This window comes from Zingiber officinale, chromosome 7B (genome assembly GCF_018446385.1).
Source record: "Zingiber officinale cultivar Zhangliang chromosome 7B, Zo_v1.1, whole genome shotgun sequence".
Lineage (NCBI taxonomy): Eukaryota > Viridiplantae > Streptophyta > Magnoliopsida > Zingiberales > Zingiberaceae > Zingiber > Zingiber officinale.
In genome coordinates this window covers 74,601,453-74,606,962 of record NC_055999.1, presented here as the reverse complement: position 1 = coordinate 74,606,962, position 5,510 = coordinate 74,601,453, and the positions used below count along the sequence as shown (strand labels likewise).

The 5,510-nt window shown below is 37.3% G+C and overlaps 1 long non-coding RNA gene across 1 annotated transcript; it reads left to right on the top strand.

Moving 5' to 3' along the window:
* The first annotated feature begins 263 nt into the window (after nt 1-263).
* Nucleotides 264-4,639, top strand: LOC122006031. Its single transcript, XR_006118603.1, has 3 exons — nt 264-476; nt 652-1,845; nt 4,580-4,639. It is a non-coding gene; the product is annotated as an uncharacterized LOC122006031 (long non-coding RNA).
* Nucleotides 4,640-5,510: the final 871 nt, after the last annotated feature.

Below are 5,510 nucleotides of genomic sequence, written 5' to 3'. Positions count from 1 at the left end.
AAGCAAAAACCGATGTCTTTGAGTATTTTACACCGGTTTTTTCAAAAATTGATGTCTATAATCGTAGATTTTCGCTCATAGACATCGGTTTTTTAAGCCGATATCTATGAGCACCTTTTTTTCGTTAATAGACACCGATTTTAACAGCGGTTTTTAAAACCGGTGTCTATGATAAAATAAAATAATTTAATTTTCCGACCGGTACTTAGCCGAAACTTACAACACTTCACTCTTCCCTCTAAACCTAAACCTATATCGGGCTGTCTATCGTATATCATCGCGACGCCATCACCACTTTCCTCCTCACCTCATCTCCCTCTTCCCCTTCCTAGATCTACGAAAGATGACATCTTTTTCGTGGACGGAGGAGGATGTGCTGCGGTAGCAAGCATTTCGCCAAGGAGCTCGCCTCCGCCTCGCCATTTTCTGACCTCCACCACGCAATCCAATCTGCCCGTGGGATTTGGTTCAACAAGGTAGCACCTTTGAACCTCTTCTTCTACCTCTTTCTCTTTTTTCAATGTTTCTTTTTTATTCTTCCTTCCAACCTCACCACCCTTCTTCCATAATTCTATCTTTATATTTGCTTTTGTTTTCTTTAATCCGAATCTCTTATTTCTGCCCCGTTGTTGTTTTGGTGTTCCCGTGGAGACCTCCCTACGCGTCTTCCGCCGCCCCCTTCTTCTTGTAGCCGCAGCAGATTCATTGTGACCCCATCATCGAACACTTCCTCCTCCTTCTGCCTCATCACCGCAGAGCGCGCCATTGGACGCGGAGGTAGAGACACCGTTTCAGCGGGCTTCATCATGCTCTGCCCTCCTATTTCCATCATTCGCCCACTGCTCGGCACGATGTGGTCGGACAAAGTATACGGATTCACAAGCGATTGAATTGGATTACCTGTAGGAAAATTTCCGGACGCCATGGTCGAGTCGGGGAAGTAATTCACGAAGCCAGCGGGCGCCTTGCCTTTTTGCCAAGAGTAGGAGTCGGTGCTATCCGCGAAATTGCGGAAGTAGGAAGTCACCGGTGAGTTGTTCGACGAAATGTCACCGTGTTCCAGGCGGTAGATCGAGAAGGCACTCCTGCTCAGGTTGCTGTGATCGTTCTCCTGCGTGTGATGTGAGAATGAATTTATGTTTCCAGGCACGGATTTTAGATTCGGAAGTGAGGTGAGGAAGCTTGGCTCGGGGGCCGGCGGCAGCATATGCTCTTGTTGCTGAGTCTGGAAGAGATTCGTCGGCGTCTTCATCACCAGACCGGAGAAGTACGAGGGCAAGGGAGTGATTGCGGTGGAATTCATCAACCCCGCCTTCTGCAGCAAGGTTGACCCGGATGAGGATCCGGAGATCACTGGAGCTTGGAATTGCTGGCTTGTGTTGTTGTTCATGAAAGATAAGCTTCCGAGCATTGGGATGGCGGTGCTGGGGTTACTCTTCTGCCCAGTCTCAGTTAGGGAGGCCGATGTGTTATCCAAGAAATCATTTTTAGCTGTGGAATTTGCTTGGACAGATGCCTTTTCCCCTGTTCCATAGAGACACATGTTTGTCAAAGAACGATTTGTCGACCCAAATCCAGCCGATTTCTCTGTCGAATTCATCAAGGAAATGGAAGAACCCAGATAGAAATCGATGGCCGAGCCATTCTCTACTCTCAATCCGTCGATGTTATGAGCCGATTTCTTGCGGCCGGACTTCTTGAGCTCGTAGTTGATGTTATGAGTGCGCATGTGGAGCTGCAGATTCTGGTCGCGCTGGAAGCCCTTGCCGCACACTGTGCAAATGTACCGACCGGTGGCCAGTGGATCCTCCGGCCGTAGCGCCACCACCTCTGCACTAGGATCTGGTAATCCAAAATTTTTGTTTTGCCATCAATTTTAATGGCCAGCAATTTTAGATGATCATATAGACACCACATACGTTCACACAAAAATGAGAAAGATATTATATGGTTCATTACTAAATCTAATATGCAGTTTGAACTTTAAAAATCCTAAATTTTTTGCATGTATTACTAAATTTGTATGAAGCACAGTTAAATCTTATTGTTCTACTTGCTATTGTCATATACATACAAATTAGTTACTGAGTGAACATTAAATAGCATTCTGAGTTAGTATAGACATTAGTTACTTGCTATTTTAGGATTATTGTTTTTGTCATTATACTAATGAAATAAAAAATATTTATGAACAGAGAGATTTCTTTGTTGACTTTGGGTCTCTCTCTATATTTATATGTATAACCATGCGTGTCTTAGACTAATTGTTTGTACATTCAATAAAAGCAACATGTTTGAATTACACCGTCAAATTATGTGCAATAATATAAGAATTAACTAAGATTAACATGTTAAATTAGGAATTGTTTGGATTCATTATGTTGAATGGCACTTCAATGACTCATCATCGTGATAAAACTTCTTAACCTGAACACTGCAAGCATGCTCTAAAAGAAACTGAACTGTACATGGCAATACATGTCAAATGTTAACTATAATCAATGCTAATTATGAGTTGTCAAGGGGAAAAATCCAAAAATAGAAAATTCTAGCTAACTTGAATCCCTTCATATAAACATATCGTACCAATCATATATCTGAAAGAAATAGCGCATGCAATAAAATTTGACTTCATATCCTTGTTAACAACCTCATCATTACTTATGCTTCATGTTTGGTCTTGTTCTTTTTTGTTATACTACAACTGCTATCCATATTGGGCCTCCAATATATCTATCATACCATACAATAAAGATCTGTTTTGATACTAAAATTACTAGCCTTGATTGAATTAATGTTAATCATAAACAGTGCATGTCTCCTACAAAGGAAACTGAATTAAGACATGGTAATACTAGTATACAGTAGGTGTTGTTAATACGAAATATGAGTTGTCAAGGAGGAAAAACCAAAGAAGAAACTTAATTTTTGGCTAACTTGAATCCCTTAATAGTTAATACAAACATAAATCTGTATATATCCTAAAAGAAACAACACATGCAACAAAGTCTGTATATATCCTTATGTTAACAAAATTATTATTTCCTATTTTTCATGTTAGATGTTGTTCTTTTTTTGCTATGACAACATCCATATTTAGTCTCCAATATATCTACGATATCACACAACAACGTATTTGCTTTGGCTAAAACAGTAATGCAACTCTAGATAAAATACAACTTGGTGGAAAGGAACTGACACTATAAGTTTACAAAAGAAATTATCTTAAACAGTGCCTTTAATTTCCCTTGTAGCTAAAAGCACACATAACATTGGATAACTGGCTTTAAATCTTGGTTTGTATAATGATAGTATGATACAAATCTAGGTGTGTATATTAATTCTCATCAATGTCTATTAGTAGATATATTTTTTAAAAAAATTGTTTTGTTGTATGATAAGTTGCGATAGGGGATTAATTTCTCATTGGCAAAGAGGAAATGCTACATATATATGCTTGAAAAGCAATTATATCTCTTAAACCATCTTTCAAGAAAAGGAAAAGCTACCAATGTCTCTCAAAGCATACTCGACCTGAAGGTCCAGCCACAAGCGTGCAAATATTCTCTTCAAATAATGTGTTTGTACTAATGCTATGAGCTTTCAATTCCTTATTAGGAACCTTAATGTGCAGATTTTGTCTGCACATAGTGAAGAGTTTCATTGTCTTACGAAATCTAAAGATATTTCTGTCAAATTGGAAGAGTGGTTTACACCTGCATAGACTCACGCCCATGTTAATGTGAACAAGGATACCCTCATTCAAGTTGACATCTATATCCACATGGTTGATACAAAGATGGTATGTAGAGTGATCACTTTGCATGCAAAGTGAACAAAGGTTAGAATTAATGAATATCATTTAATACAATTTTTAATCAAACTTGATGATCATAGATGTGATCTATCTAGGTAAACAGATAAAAAATGGTAAAGGTACTTGACAACTTCAAATGCATGAATAATACTACTTAGAAGGAAATATAAGACAAGTGCAAGCCATCACAGAACACATGTTCAATCCAAGGATGCTGATACACAGACACATGCTCTTAAAACAATGGCTGCATTTCTCGATTGTACATCATATAGTTTGTTGCAGCATCCTTTCATACAGGTGTTCACATTCTCTATCTCAGTTGTTAGGTTGTTAGCATTTCTGCTACAAAAGGTGTTTTCATTTTTAACACAGTTTCTAGTGCTACACTATTTTGTTTTATTGACATCACAATGATTTGTGACAGTTGGTACACCATCAATATCTATTTCTGGATTAATTCATTTGAGAGGCACCATCATTTTCAGTTATTTTCTATATTTAGCCTAAAATTTCAGTCATCAATGAATCTAATCATAACTCTTTTTCTTATATTAAGTTTAGTCCTCATTTTCGGTTTGGATTATATTAATTTCCCAGGAATGATAGATCTATCACTATATAATGTGGTTGAGATAATTGATGAATATTTCTCTTTTTAAGCATTCCAATTAGTTATCTTGTTACCTGGCACTCTTACTGTTTTTTCAACTATGATTTTTGGTTTTGGTTTACTAATATATTATTTATGTGTTTTTACAGTTTACAAATCTCAAGTACTCCAGAGTTGAAATTGATGAAGTGCGGTTCGAGTGGGCTGAATGCATGCTAGATTACATTTGAGTAGGAAAGGTATTTGATTTTTTAAAACTTTGGATGATGCATGCATTTGCATGGAATGTAAATTGTGGATACTACCTTGATGTGTACAATATCTATTATCTTTTGATGTTGTAAAAAGAATATTTGTGTATTTTATGGATACTATTGTAAAATGAATATTTGTGTAATTTGTGGATACGGATTTGATGTGTACAATATCTATTATCTTTTTATATTGTAAGAATAATATTTATGTGTTTGTTACATGGATATTGACTTGTTTGTATAATATCGGTTTTTCACTGTTTCGGAAATCGAATCCGCTTCGTTAAACAATACTGATATTATATCGGTTTTCCACCCTTGCTAAAACCGGTGTCATTAACTAATATTACATCGGTTTTACACCGTTGTTGAAATAGTGTCGTTAAGTGATACTACACCGGTTTATAACCGATTCGAAAATCGGTGTCGTTAAGTGATACTACACCGGTTATAACCCGATGTCTAAAATGGCAGACCTTTTACATCACCTTCATAGACATCGGTCGATTTTGTAATAGATAGCGGTGGAAAACCGATGTCTATGAGGGTTTTTCTTATAGTGCTTTATTAGAATACATATATTCTAATTCTGTATTTATTGCTCTTTTCAAAGATGTTGCATCTTTACCTTGGAGCACTTCGTCATATGTCCGGGAATTTAGGTTCATGTTCACCAGGGATCAAGTCCAAAGACTCTCCCAAAACATGAATATTTTAGGTTGCATAACAACCCTCCCACTACGACGAGGCACTTTCTGCAATTGTGTATCATCTGTGATACGTGTTGTAGTTTCTTGTGATATTTCATCTTGTACAGTTTGTACTA